Genomic DNA, 15,271 nt, shown 5'->3' with positions numbered 1-15,271 from the left:
CCTCTTCTCCTCTGGCTGAACTTAGAGTCTGCTCAGTCTGCAGTACTATCCCAGCCAACTGGGAGGTGTCCTTCTAGTTGACAGGTAACTTTTGTACAAGGTGGAGCTTGAAGACAATCTTTGTTGAGACAGCTTGTGCTTAGGCTTTTGTCACAGGAATTGGTATCAAGTGTATCACAGAAGAGTTGACTGTGGTCCAGGAAAAATGGCTCAACACTTAAGCATGCATTTCTAATTGCATTTTTATTATCCAGAAAAAGTTGCTATTATATGCATTTCTGCATGGTAATAATTGTGATGGTTACATAGTAGAATTATTTTGATTAATTTTATAGAAATAGAATTAAGATTTTTTTTTTTACTCATTTAATAGGACTTTTCCAGAAAGGTTTTGTCACACTTCTTAAAATGCAGTTATTTTATTTTAGCAGTGCATTAGATATCAAGAAATTGCTGCATTTGCCATTTTCACCATTTAACATTTTATATATGTAATAAGGGATTCCTTTCTTAGAGCCTTCATTATTCTAATACATTCATGTTGCCTAATAGTTTAATTTTAACTAGCTAGAAATTGGCTAAAGACTACATGTGTGCAGATATGTGTGTGTGTGTGTGTGTGTGTGTGTGCGCGCGTGTGTGTGAGAGAAAGAGAGAGAACGAGAACGAACGTGAGAACCATATACTTAGGCCATTTAAGCAACATAAATATTACAGGTATAACCTTGGTACACTTTGGAAAGTCTAAACAATTGTTATTGGGCTGCAAAATTGTGTTGTTTTGGTTACCCACTAATAATGAGCCCAGATTAGTTGGTAAGAATAGCTGTCATCTAAGCATTCTCTTCAGGGAAGGTTGGGCAGTAAGGGGAAGGGCAGTTTAAGAGGGAGAGAAATGTACTTTTAAGGATATTGGATCTAAAGTATTTTAGAATGAAATAGGCTGAAATAGGACTCCTTGACTGGGTTTTTCAAAACTTATTGTTTCTTTGCCATCTATGAAATAAGTGGCTAGTCTTAGTCTAGTTCTTTTCTAATATTCACAGGTAACTTTATGAGGCCTATATTGACAGCACTCATAAGCTCATATGATACTGAGAACTTATTTTGTGGACTGAGAACTTCAGCTTTTAAAACTATCATTCTTAGATAGTGATCTTTACAAGGATTTCCCCACGAGCTACATCGGTTAGATTAAAAGGTTACATATAATATATATGCCAACCTAAAATGTGTAGTGAAATCTCAGGCAATTTTTGAATTAAAATGTTATTGCTAGGGCAGCTAGATGGTGAAGTATATAGAGGACTAGCCCTGGAATCAGGAGGACCTGAATTCAGATTCGGCCTTTGACATATGTCAACTGTATAATCTGGACAAGTCACCTAATCCCAATTGCCTTGCTTCCTCCGTTCCCTTCCCCCTGAAAAAAAAAATGTCATTGTTAATCTTAAGGTTATTTCTTGATTTAAAAAAAAAATCATGAAAATCATGCAACATCTTACTTAACTACTGCAGAGTCCTTCCCTCCTTCAGAAGTTGGAAATGGGAAAAGAAGTTGTAGACATAAAGAACTTTTTACTATCATTGATAAATGAGCCGCAGCTTAGAAAACACTGGTCTGACAACTTTTATTAATTCTAAATTCACGTTTAGAAAGCTGTAGCATCCCATTTACCATAATATACCCAGAACCAAAAAAATGTTTCTTTTCAAGCCAACTGAATTTCTGAATAGAGCCAAACCATTTGGGCGGAATGTAGGGGAAGAGAAGAAAGAAAATTCATAGTTCAATTGCAGCAGTGGGAGTGCTTCTTAGTACCTCCATTTTTGCCCCAGGTCCAATTAAGGTTAACCACATTTCCTTCCCTACCAAGAAAGCTCTGACTCTCTGTGTGTATGCCATTGCAACAGCTCTTCAGAATCTGGTTTCTTTTGACTTGGCAGGATGATCCCCTGAGAAGCAGAGAGGGAGGAGCAGTGCCCCCACATCAGAGTGACTTCAAGGTTTTCCTGTTCTGGCATGATTGTCAAGCAGCCCACAGGTGGAGGTCATGTGGGAAGCCAGTCTTGCCTCCTTGTGAGTGGTTGCACAACCTCCTTAGCCTTGGGCCAATTCAGTACACAAAAGAATTGCTTTGTGATTTAAAATAAGCTGCAAACCTTCCTATCTCTCTAGGGGTTAAGTGGCTACCTTGGTGTTTTGTTCCTTTATGGTAACATGATGCAATAATGAAGAAGCTTGAGCTGTACAAAAATAGCTTTCTGTAGAAGGGTATCTAAATTGTCACTGTGGATACAAACCAAAATCATATTCTGCTCCAAAAAAGACCAAGTATGGTGACTATAATAGATTTACCTAATTTTTCTTGAAAATCTGGTCTCATCATTTCTGAGTATAAGTCTATATTAATAAGATTTAATCTCTCTACAGAGTGCAAATAAATTCTGGTCTTATTAAATGGACAGACTGCTTCACACCTCCCACTCCCTCCACCATTTGCAAGTTTGTGAGGTAATTTCCTATTAGAAGAATAATAACCCATTATTTTTTCATTGATATTCACTGGAAAATGTTTTCCCCCATTTGTGACTATTCTTATACAGATATATTTACTAATTAAAGAAATAAATATATTAAACAAGAAGATAATGTTTTATAATAATAGTGCCTGCTCATGAAACCAACTATATACAGTTTTCCTCAGTTTCCAAAAACACCAGATATGTAGGCATTCCCATTTTTCCAAATTTAGCAGCATCTTCATTATAACAGCATTTTTTCTACACCCATAAACATTTATAAACCAATTCTTGATTTTTATTTTCTTTTAAATCTTGTACTGCAGATATTCAATTTTTTCCCCACTCATACACATTATAAAACAACTAAAGAATGTATATTTTACCAAACTAGAGCAAGAAAAAGGGGCTTAATTCTGCACCCATACTTCAATAGCTTTGGATTGTTCTCTCCCTCCTCCCTTCCCCCCATTTCTCAACTGAAAGATATAAAATCTATCAGGTTTAACAGTTGGACTAACTAATGTCCCCTACAGACCTAGGTGGTATCTATTGAGCACTATTGATTCCCACTACAATGCTCTATTACCAAAGTCCTGCTCAGAAGATGACATTAAGGATTGACTTTCAATTTTGTAGCTAACCATCTCAAAATCTGATGGTTCATTAGGAAATTGGGTTTCAAAAGTCAGGCTTTATTTTCCCTTCTCTAAAATTATCTTTGGCATATTTATTTGAAATAAATTTAATTTTTTTCTATATGTATATGTCCCCTAAAATATTAGAACTAGATCATCTAAGCTAATTATTTTAAAAGTAAGCAAATTAGAGAAATGACAAGTTACGGTGTATTCTTGGAAATCATGAAGAAAGGCTCTTCTACTTCTTTAGAAAAGGAACTATTAGGACCAATCAAGAAGCATTTATTTAAGCACCTACTGTGTGCCAGGCAGAATTCTGTTTCTACCTCAATGGTTGCTGTCTAATTCAGTTTTTCATCCATGAATAAATGAAGGTCATTCATTGCAGGGCTCTTTGCTCCATTTTGACATATTTCCCTAAATAGCATTCTTGGCTGTATACTAAGTGCTGCTTTTCTATCAATAGGTTTGGGTGGGATAAATCTTTTTTCATCCCTCTAATTCCTCCCCCTTCCCTTTTCAGATGATCAAGAGCTGCCTCAGGGAAAATTTCATTCCATGGGATGAACCACATGTATTTTCAGTCTATAGATTATACTCTTGAACACCTAAACTTCCATTTGCCCCTCTTCTTCATGGGAAGAACACTAGGTTTGGAGAAGGTTCTAACCTTGATGACCACTTCTTTGACCTGGGGTAAATCTGCAGTTTCTTCATCTGTGAAATAAGAGACTAAATGACCTTATTTCTTCTTCCCTGCTGGAGTTTTTTGCAATTTCTCCATTTGACAATCTGACATAAAAGATATATAAGGTATTTTTTTTTCAGATATGCCATGTTCTTGATTTCTTGTTGTCATTCATAATCCCACTCATTCCTATTTCTTTTTTTTTAAGAACCCCAAATTCATTGTAACAGTATATTTATTAATTGTCTGCTTTTTGAAAGCCGCTGGAATACAAAGATAAAAAATCATGCAGTTTTTGCCCCAAGAAACTTATAACCTAAAGGACATAGGATCCATAAACAAGTACAATACAGCTTAACAAGGTAGGTGGTTGTGATAGAGAAAAATTAAGAAGTTCCAAAATGCTCTAGGAACAGTTAAGGAAAGTGGTCACTCTTAATGACACAGTGATAAAATGAGACACAGACATATAGAAGAGATACAGGGGAGTAGATGTCATTAGGAACCAGATATTAGATGGTTATCTGATTGTGCTGATTTTTTTTCTACTCTTAATTTCCTACGCACTGTGGCAAAAAGAGAAGCACACTGAGTTGTACATAATTTCTTTTCATTATCTATTTGCACATTTTAATAATGTGAACATATATAGTTGAGAAGAAGAGGAGAAGCCTTATTCCCCATATTCCTCTGGTTCTAAGGCTTCAGATACTAACTAAAGAAGAGCAGAAATCTCTAAAAACATAATCTTATCCAGGGATATAAACCTGGAATATGCAAGGAGGATCACATGGTAGGATCACATCATGAAGTACATGCAGTCTATAGCATCATAGAAGTTTTCCATTGCCTTCTATATTATTGTGACTGCCCTTTATGTAGTTATAAATTTGTTTATGAGTGAATGGAATGGGTCTTCCCTCCCATGGGAAAAGAAGAAAAGAGTGGTTCAATGTCCCGTCCACCGGGACCTAGTAATTCGTGGGGTGTCGAGGAACGACAAGACCTGCAAGAGAAATGGGCGAGAAGGAGGAGGGAGACTACATTGCGGTGGAAAAAAGTCTCATTTATTGAAAAAAGGAGCCTAGTTATATATGGTTTGACTGCCTGCGTTTTCGGGGGGGGGGGGGGGGGGGTGGCAATGTAAAGAGAAGAATGTCAGAACACAGGTGTGGCTGACCTCCTGGGGCATACTCGTTATCTAGTTCCAGGGCGGATATGGCCGACTTCCTGGGGCACACTCGTTATCTTGTCTCAGGAATTTAGGACGTATTGTTTGTTCACAATGTTTTAGCTAATCGTATCAGAGTTTACGCACAGGTCCTCACGTTCTTCTTGGCTCTTTGTTTCCTGTCTCCAACAGTTCTAATATCTTTGGAGGTAAAACCTACTTATGTCCTTATATGCTTGTAATAAATTTTGTAATAAACATACATTGTGTTAAAAATATATATTAGTAGCCTGGCTGCTGGCTGGTGGACTAATTCAAGAACCCTAGAGGAGATTGAAAAATGAGCCACATTTAGAAGTTTCCAGATAGAAACATACAATTATCTCTTACCCTTATCCCTAATGAAGGTCAAAGGGGTGAGGTTGTATAAAGGACAAACGGATTATATTAAAGAGAAGTTACCTAATATTGAACATGATCTGCAGAAGCCCAAAGTTTTGAGGACTAGATGGATCCCTTCAACTCTGAAAATCACTGATCCCTTAGCTTCCCTTATTTTCCACAGTTCATTGAAGGATTTTGCAATCCTAAGATCTAATGAGAATGTTATAAAGGTGTTAACATAGTACCTGGCACATAATAGTTATTTAATAAACACTTATTCTTTTCTAGGACTGTGTAGCATATTGTACTGCATGTTTGTATTCATCCTCAGTTATTTGCCTTTGTTTTCATCTATAATTTTAAGAATCTATTGGGTTGATAGTTTCCTAAGCATCCACCTTCGTCTTATTAAATAAATCCTTCTTTTCTTTATCATCAAAATAATTTGTCTTTGTGAATCTAGAATTTCATTTTTGATAAATACCTTTCCCTCATAAGCTCATTTGCCTTGTAAAAGGCTCAAGTTGAGAGAAACATTTTGAAAAGAAAATATTAGCATAAAATATGTTAAGAGGTATTTAAAAGGATAAACATATAAAAGTGCACCTGAGATATGCCCATATGAAGAACTTGCTGCTCTGACTTGGACAAGCAAAAATTATGTTGCAAAACTAGTTTCCATTTGGGCAGTTGCTATTTTATTCAATCTCAATCTTAAGAGACTAGTCCAAAGATCCTTAGCTCCCTGCCAATACATTCCCCAATGAAGCTCAGAATCTGAAGCCCATATGCTTGGACTTTAAAAGGATACTGATATATGGGAAATATTTGTCTATTATGCAGATGTCAACTTGGAAAAAAATCTATAAGGGAATGACCCAAGGACCTGTCCTTGGTACTGTTCTCTTTAATTTAACAATGTTATCAGTGCATAGTTAATTTGTTGGTTGAATGAGAGAGGATCCAAAAAGATTAATTCAAGATGAAGAGCAAATATAGTAAGATTAAATTTAATATGCATAAATATAAAGTTCTGCAACTAGATTTAAAAAAACAACTTGAACAATACCAGATTGAGAGTTGTAACTATAAAAGTACTTAAGAGAAAGATATGGGGATTTTAGTTCACTCAATATAAGTGAACAGGGAAACATAATACTAATAATAGTGTCTTAGACTATATTAAGAAATCATACCATCCAGAACAAGGGAGGTTATAGTTCCACTGTACTGTGATCTGCTCAGATCACATTTAGAGTATTGTGTTTAGTTATGTACATCATGTTTCAGGAAGGATATTGACAAAACTGAAACATGTAGAAGAAGGTGATCAGAATGGTGAGGTGACATAGGACCATGCCTTGCCAAGGCTTGTTTGAAGGAACCAAGGGTATTTAGCTTGGAGAAGAGAATGCTCAGTATTGGAGTGGGGAGTGAGGAGGTTTTCACAAAGTATTTGAAAAAATCCTCATGTGCAAAGAAGGACTGGGCTTATTCTGCTTGGCTCTAGAGGGAGCAAATAGTTAGAAGTTGCAGAGTTGCACATTTCAAATAGTATAAGGAAGATCTTTCTAAATATTATAGCTCTGGAAAATGGAATGTGCTATTCTAGTGTTTTCTCCCAGTTTTTCCAAAGTGAAACTAAATGTACAGGGTTTGTTTGTTGTTTTTTCTAGATAAGAGTTGAACCAAAGAGCTTTTGGGGCCCCTTCTAATTATGAGATTCTATGATTCTATCAATTCTCTAAATCTTTCAAAATCCATTCTCCCAAAATTTAGGGTACATGTTAGACTATATCAAACTCCCTTCTCTTCTATCACAAATTCTAAGGTGGGATGATTGTTTCTGATAACAGCAAAAGGTTTCTGAATGTAATAACTAAAAATTAATTCAAAATCGAATATGTAATGAATCCAAGGTGTTTCTGGTAGCACTTGGCCTGTGCTGTATCATACAACTTCACAGTACCTTGATTCTGAACATACAACATGTGCACTTTGTACTGTATATACATGAACACCACCAGAAATACCTCAGCTCAGAATTGAGATGGGGTTGTATAGAAATTTCTCCAGGCAAAAAAGATTCACAAGTGGAAAAACTTTAATAAGCTCTGCTTTCAATTAGTTTATTTAATTTCCAATTAATTTTTTTAACATGTGTTCTAAAACCCTTTATTGAATGTAATTTTAATTGCAGTATAATCCAAAGGGAATGCATTTAATATTTCTGTTTTTCTACATTTCTTTATGAGGTAACAAGGTTAATTTTTGTGAAGGTGCCATGTATAACTAAGAAAAAGGTATACTCCTTTCTATTCCCATTAAGTTTTCTCCAGAGGTCTGTCATATCTAATCTGAATAAAATTTTATTCATCTTCTTAACTCCTTTCTAATTTAATTTGTGGTTAGATTTGTCTAGTTCTGAAAGGGATAAATTGAGATTCTTTGCTATCTATTTCCTCCTATAATTCATTTAACTTTTTCTTTAATTAACTTAACTACATGCTGTGCCATTTGATGTGTATATGTTTACTGATATTACTTAATTATTGATGGTGCCTTTTAACAAAATGAAGTTTCCCTGATTGTCTCTTTAATTAGGCATATTAATAGTCACATTAGAAATGTGTCATTTATCTTATACATATATTACATATTATGCTGCATGTCATATATATAATGACCTATGCAAAAAACTGTGACATAAAATTGACATAATAAATCATTATAGCTATCAGGACATTAAACCAAAATCAGATTCAATGAGCCTTTCTCAAAAACCTGATATGTTCAGAATATCCTTGTGCTAAGACCCTAGGTACTAGATTGAAAAGTTCACATCTAAGATTATAGAGAACCACTGTGAATTTTCAGTGTAATGAAAATTTTTTCATAAGATTATTGTGGTAGTTATGTTTATGATGGCTTGGGAACCAAAGATGGAAACAAAAAGACTAATTAAGTTGATGTTGAAGGAATCCAGGTGTGAAGTATCATAGGCCCAGAGAAAGGTGTTGGCAGTGGAAATGAACATTAAATAAGAATATAAAATTAATTCAGCAACTTTTCCTGAGTCCCACTTCCATAAGTAGTTTGTGATATATATTTCTGATTTTAATATTTATAAATGTTTTCATTCACTCAGCTCAGTGATGTTCTGTCTCTTTTTCCCTGTTCTTTGCATCTAAAATTTGTTAACTCCAAAACTCAAGAGTACTTTCTCTTAAAAAAAAATTGAAGCACACAAAAATACAAAAGGGAAAAAACCTCTCTTCTTTTCTCCCCCCTTTCCTATCTCCATTTCTATTCTTCTGCCTCCCCTCATTTTGCCCTTCTATTCTTCCCCCCTTCTACCCTTCTATTCCTCTCTCCCTCTTTTCTTCTAAATATACTCACACATATCTCTCCAGCAATACAGTGGATATCTTACACATTCACTCAAATCTGTTTTCCTGAGAAAGCATAGCTCCCATAAGCACAGCATTTCTACCTTTGAGCAACAGCACTATGAGCCTCATGGTTGGAAGGGAAGTATAGTTTTTAGGGAACCAGGCCAGAGGAACTAGGGGTCAGAGGAACTGAGGGCTTGAGCCCTCCATGTGATGTGAGGGGCTGGACTGTTGTCTTTGGATGCTAGGGAGGTAGGCTGAGGTCTGAGGCTTGGTCTTCAAGGCTATTTACAATGTGAAAACTATTCTCTCTGTGCACATTACCTAATAGCCTTTGCTAGGCAAAATATAGTCATTAAAAAACCATAGAAGGGAATACTAGTAGAATGGAAGAGGAGGTCTAAGAATGCATGATTCAGTTAACTTGTGAAGTGAAAAATAATTTAAAATATTTTTCCTAAGTAGTTTGGAAACAGAAGAAATATATTTTGCTTTCTTTGAAGTTAAAAATTCAGAATAGATATGTTTAAAAGTGAAAAATGGATTTTAAGAGATTTTAAAAGTGAACATTGAGTGCTATATAAAAGCATTAAAATACTCCAGAGTATATTTTATTGGTTCATTTACTCACAACCTTGTCCCTCACATTGTACCCAAGGCATGTATTAATGAGCTAATAAAACATGCCATGTCATGTTTTACTGCTTGTTGGGCATCTGTTAGCACTAACATCAGTCACAAATCCAAGATTTTGATGATGGTGGTGGTGATAATGATAAATACCTATAATTTTACTGACATCTTTTTTTCTTTGAAGTAGACAATCTCTTAAATCATCCATTGAACATGAAAATGTTGAAATTGATTCAGAATTAAAGCCTATTGTGTGCCTGTCTTCAGGAATGATTTAAATTCAAAGGAGAATAGAAACAAGCAAACTTAGTATGAGGTAAAAGCATTACAGATTAGATGGAGGAATGTCAGCTTGTATCAGAATAGGTCATGATATGAAGGCTGCTATAAATAAAGAAAAGATAGAAAAGTTATGATTGCTAAATGTAGTCATTTTTGATTAGCAAAGCCATTGAGTTCAGAATGGGTCAGATTGGTATAACATTTGGTTTTGTTGGAAGAGAAGGAATAATATTAAATTTAAATCTGTGCATAATGTGGGTGTAAGCTATACAAATTATTAGTCAGCACCATACAACAACCTTGAAAGAGAGTTAATTTTACTTTTTATTAATAATAAATCATATTCCTATAATACTTTGAGTTTTACAGCTCCTTGAAAGGTCAAACAATTTGCTTATCTAAATTGTTTAAAAGATTACAAATAGAGGCAGCTAAGTGGCAGAGTGAACAAAACAACTCACCCTGGAGTCAGGAGGACCTGAGTTCAAATGTAGCCTCAGATACTTACTAGCTGTGTAACCCTGAGTAAGTCACTTAACTCAGATTGCCTCCAAAAAAACTAAAAACAATTATGAATGACCATTTTCTCAGAACAAGTCCCTGACATTAAAAAAAAAAAAAAAAAGTTAAAAGACTAAGAATAGGGACTGGATTCAGTGATTTCATTGGTTTTCAGAACTTTTAAATGAGGAAACTATCTCAACTGATGATGGCATTTTCTCTGCAAATACAGTCTTAAAGTTGCCTAGAGCACTAAGAGATTAAGCGAATTACATAGGATGATAGAAACAAAATGGGTCAGAGGTGGGTCTTTATGTCTCCAAGTTCAGCCCTTTTCATTCCTTATGCCTCTAACAAAAAATAACTGTGTGGGGAGTACCATAGTGCATAGAGTGCCAGGCCTGGAGTTAGGAAGACTCATCTTCCTGAATTCAATTTCGACCTCAAATTCTTACTAGCTAGAACATTGTGGGCAAATCACTTAATCCTGCTTGTCTCAGTTTCCTCATCTGTAAAATGAAATGGAGAAGAAAATAGCAAACCTTTGTATTTTTGCCATAATGGACATAAATGAAAAGGACTGACAAATAAATTCTCAGTTATTTCAGAAATCTGATTTCATCAATGTTGTTGTTACTTCCATTGATGCAAATAGCAACTTTCTTATAACTTAAGGGATAGTCTTCAGGATTTACTCGGACCAAAAATTTTTTAATCTTGCAGCTAACATAGTAATGAGTCTCTCAGAACTTCAGCTAGGTTGGGCCTCTGGCCTGTGTGCATAGTGCCTGGTACACAATAAAATTTAGTATGATGATTCTTTACTGAATGAATGAATTGTCAACTGATTGACTAACTGTATCTACAGTCTTTTTAAGTTGGTAAGTAGGTACTTCTGAACCTTGTAAATATGCCCTGACCATCTCCACACCATGTTGAAAAGATCATTAAAGAAATTGGTGGAATCAGTTTCTTTGTGTGCCTAAATGCAACAAGAAATATGGGACAGTTGATTATCCATCTCGTGTGTGTATGATAAATATAAGCAAAAAAATTGCTATGAAGTTAATTGTAGTTTATATACCAGTAACCATTCCAAGCATTGAAGAATTCTGTCACAGAACTCTCCAAGTCAGTTCTAAATGATTTCAGTACAAAGATGGACATGGGAGAGTAGGGCAAAAAAGTGTGTGGAAAGAGTGGATCAGGTTTGATAATTGAAAAGGAATGAGGTAAGTTAGACTATTTTAGGAAATTCCTATATAGTATATCGTTATACTTTCTTCTAAAAGGAAGGATAATAGAAACTAGATAGCATGAATGGAACTCTAGAATGGATTCAGGAAAACTTTAGTTCACATCCTATTAGTTATGTGACCTTAGCCAAGTCATTTAACCACTGCCTCAGTTTCCTTATTTGTAAAGTGGGCACTATAATAGTAGATGATTGTGAGGACTAAATAAGATAATATTTTTTAACTATTTTGTGAACCTTATGTTGCAATCCAAATACTACAGTAATGATGATGATGTTATTATTTTATAAAAGATGCAGGACATGGTAAGTATCAAGTAGTATTACAGGCTATAAATTTATCTTAGTGGATAGAAAACAATGGGTAGAAAGGCTAATTACTGATAGATGAATGAATAAATGGAAAAGGAATTTATAAAGAGTTTACAATGTGCTAAGTGCTGGAGATAGACAGAAAAGCAAAACAGTCAATTTTCTCAAGAAGTGCATCTTCCAATGGGGGAGAAAACAGATATAAAAGTTTTCAACTAGAAGTCAGATGGAAAGGATCACTGTCCTTAAGATACAGTGACAAAGCAGATGTTAATACATCTTTTTCAATGCTATTTTCATTAATAAAATCATATCTGTTTCTGATGTTGAATCATTTGACAGTATCAAAGACTTTAGTGATGACATATCATAAAGGCATCTATATAATTACGTCAAGACTATGAATTCTCACCTGACAACCCAAATGATTTTTCTTAAGCCCTTATAAAGAGATATTTGAAAAAATGAAGAATATACAATTATTTAAAAAGCAGCATTTTTCCAAGAAGTATGAATAAAACAATGTGCCGTCAACTTCAAATGTAGATGAATAATGAAAATAATAACAAATATTAACTGTGTATTTTGCAGCTTTTATTTTATTCTTTTCAATAAAGACAATTCATTGCCTACATAACTGTAATTAAATGTTTATACTTTTATTGATATGTGGATACATTTACATAAATTCATCCCCCAATCCTTATTTAGGCCATGTACCCCAATTTTAGGTTCAAATATAGTATCACTATAAAAATAAGCAACCATTCCAGAGGTCATGGATTCATAGACTCAGATCTCGAAGGAACTTTAAAGGCCATTGAATCCCAAACCTCATTTTTCAGATAGAAAAATTGAGGTAAAGAGAGATTAAGGGACTTGCCCAGCACCTCAAATAAGTATTTGAAGCAAAATTCAAACTCAATACTTCCTAATGCCTTCTATCATTATATTACCTAATCCTCTCTGGAAATTTTGTTGACCTCACTTCAGTAACTAATAAGAAGGATCTTAGGATATAATCTAGGCTATCACAGATTTGTGTCTCTGAAAGATTCTTCAAAATGTAACGACTATAAATATAGATGTCTTCTACAATTTAAATTCATTTTGAAATGAAACGATTCAGTATGACTATATTATGATCTTTAAATGGACCTGTAAGTCAGTTTAGCAAAATGTATGCAATTAGTAACTTAGGAACATTTATTTGCAAAGAAAATAAAAAAGTTGTATTAGGTTTAAGAAAAAAAAGTTTCAAAATTTCATCATCAGCTTCTAGATTGAGAATGATGTATTATCAGCTGACAGTTCTGTGTGCCTATATTTCTTCATCCTATCCATCTTTCAAGCTAATGGATTTCCAGATAACCTTTGCCACAAACTTATTATGTTCCTGTAAAATGGGCCTGTCATTTGATAGTTGTTTTAAATTCATATCTCTAACAGCTTTTACCTAAGTTCTATTTTCCATTCACATCATAAAGTGTATTTTTTTTTCTTCTTGTGCCTCCACACATGATTCTGCCATTCTGAATTTCTGTCCTTTTATCTGATTTGCAACTGTGTGAGCATAAGGTCAGTGACTTGTTCAAAAAGTTCTAAAGTAGTTCAGTGGTAGAGACCTTAAATCTCAAGGTCCTTAATTCATTTCCCTGTTTGCTAGATTATTGTATGCCTCTCGTATATTTCTTGATTCTAGTATGTAATGAATGTGAACAAGAGAACAATACAGAGGTTTCCATGTTTAGAATTTTCATGCTACCTAAATTGTTCAGTGATGTTATATCCTACTGTATCTCACCCCCTAATTGTGTTCTGGAAATCATAATCTTAGTTGATATGTGTTTCTTGTTCTTCTAGAACTGGTTTTAAGAGAAAGGGAAGGTAGGAAAAATAGAAAATAAATTTTTGCCCATTGAAATAATGGAATTTAATTTGGAGTAAAAAATGTATGTAGGTATACATAGATCCTTCCTGAAAGTAAGAAATTCCATTGGATATAAATATGGTTAGTAATCTTTTCATAAATTCTGTAAAACAAGTCTAGAATAAATATTGGTAAAATGGCACAGAAAGATATATATAAAACCCAGATCATATTTGTTTCTATCACCTTCCTGCCTACAGTGTATAATGGAGTGTCAATAAACAATGCATTTCAATGTAATGCTCATCTTATCATTTTCTTTGAATTTCAGAATTGTGATTCTTTTCCCATTAGTCACATATTCTTTTTTGCCCTGTAACCTAGCACCCGTTAGCATGTACACAATGACAGACAGAGTAGAGATTAATGGATGGATTAAATTTCATTTGTTACCAATTTCTTTACAGATAATAGCTTTAGAAAGTGATAGTGTTTATTTATATCTTATTCATAAATGTGCTACGATACTTATGTAAACCAGGCAATGGTTGGATTCTAGTTTGTTGAAATTTCAAACTAAATGAAAATTTTTGGGAAATGTTTTGTTTAAAATCTTTTTTTTTTTTAAGTTTCTCAAGTGTAATAGTATTCTGATTTGATAATTTCCACATACTGAATATGTGACTCTTTAATGATTAAGTCTTAGAGTGTTCTGTTCTGAATAGTTCACTATTCTGAATGTGAATTCAAAATGGACAATACTGTAATTTTAGAGGGTGTTAGATATGGAGAATCCTTTATTTTCTAGTGATTGGTGACCCATAGAAAAATGTAATTAGGATTACTAAATCAAAACTATTTAGTACATTTTTAGAAGGTAAACATTTTCAAATGGATTTCAGTTCTCTACTGTTTCCATAAAGGAAGGAGATGAAGAAAAGAAAAAGCAATGGAGGAGGAATGAAATACACTGATAAGTAAAGACAAAAACAAAAACAAAACAAAACAAAGAGAACAGTAAAGACAACTTGTTACTACTTACTACTGTTCTTTTTTTTATAACCTATGTATTATGTAGGAGATAAGCATGGATTGAAATTTTTATTAAAAATGTTTAGAACCATGAGCTTAAAATCCTCTCTCTCCCTCTCATGTTCAAGGGAGAAATTTGCTAATTTTCTGCTCTGAGCAATGGAGTGTTTCATCTCATTTTACAAAGCAAAAAACTGACTTTTGTAAAACAATATCTATAACTTAGAATAGTGGGGGAAAAAAAAGCAAGATTTGAAAATAGAAGCTCATATTTAAGTTTTACCTCTGTCATTGATTATCTGTCCAAGATTCACTTTTATCATCTGTTAAAAGGATATGATATTTACACTACATACCTCCCAGGGATTATGTGTGGAAAGCTCTTTTTAAATGCTAAAGCACCATATGAATATAAATTATTAATATGGTCCTATTAAAAATAATACTCATGATGCAACTTTGTCGTTATAGACATAGGAAAAATTAACTAAGTCAACCCTAAATTAAAAGTTCTCCATTCTGCGTAAAAGATTGTACAGAATTTTATGCTAAGGCCCAGAATATAAAGTCATAACCTCAGAAGGCTA

At 34.0% G+C, this 15,271-nt stretch overlaps 1 protein-coding gene across 6 annotated transcripts in view; it reads left to right on the top strand.

The window, feature by feature from the left end:
- PDSS2 (decaprenyl diphosphate synthase subunit 2) overlaps positions 1 to 15,271 on the top strand; it is a 342,888-nt gene that overhangs the window by 219,717 nt on the left and 107,900 nt on the right. The gene's annotated exons all lie outside the window — the stretch shown is intronic.

This window comes from Antechinus flavipes, chromosome 4 (assembly GCF_016432865.1).
Source record: "Antechinus flavipes isolate AdamAnt ecotype Samford, QLD, Australia chromosome 4, AdamAnt_v2, whole genome shotgun sequence".
Taxonomy (NCBI): Eukaryota; Metazoa; Chordata; class Mammalia; order Dasyuromorphia; family Dasyuridae; genus Antechinus; species Antechinus flavipes.
This window is presented reverse-complemented; position numbering and strand designations above follow the sequence as displayed.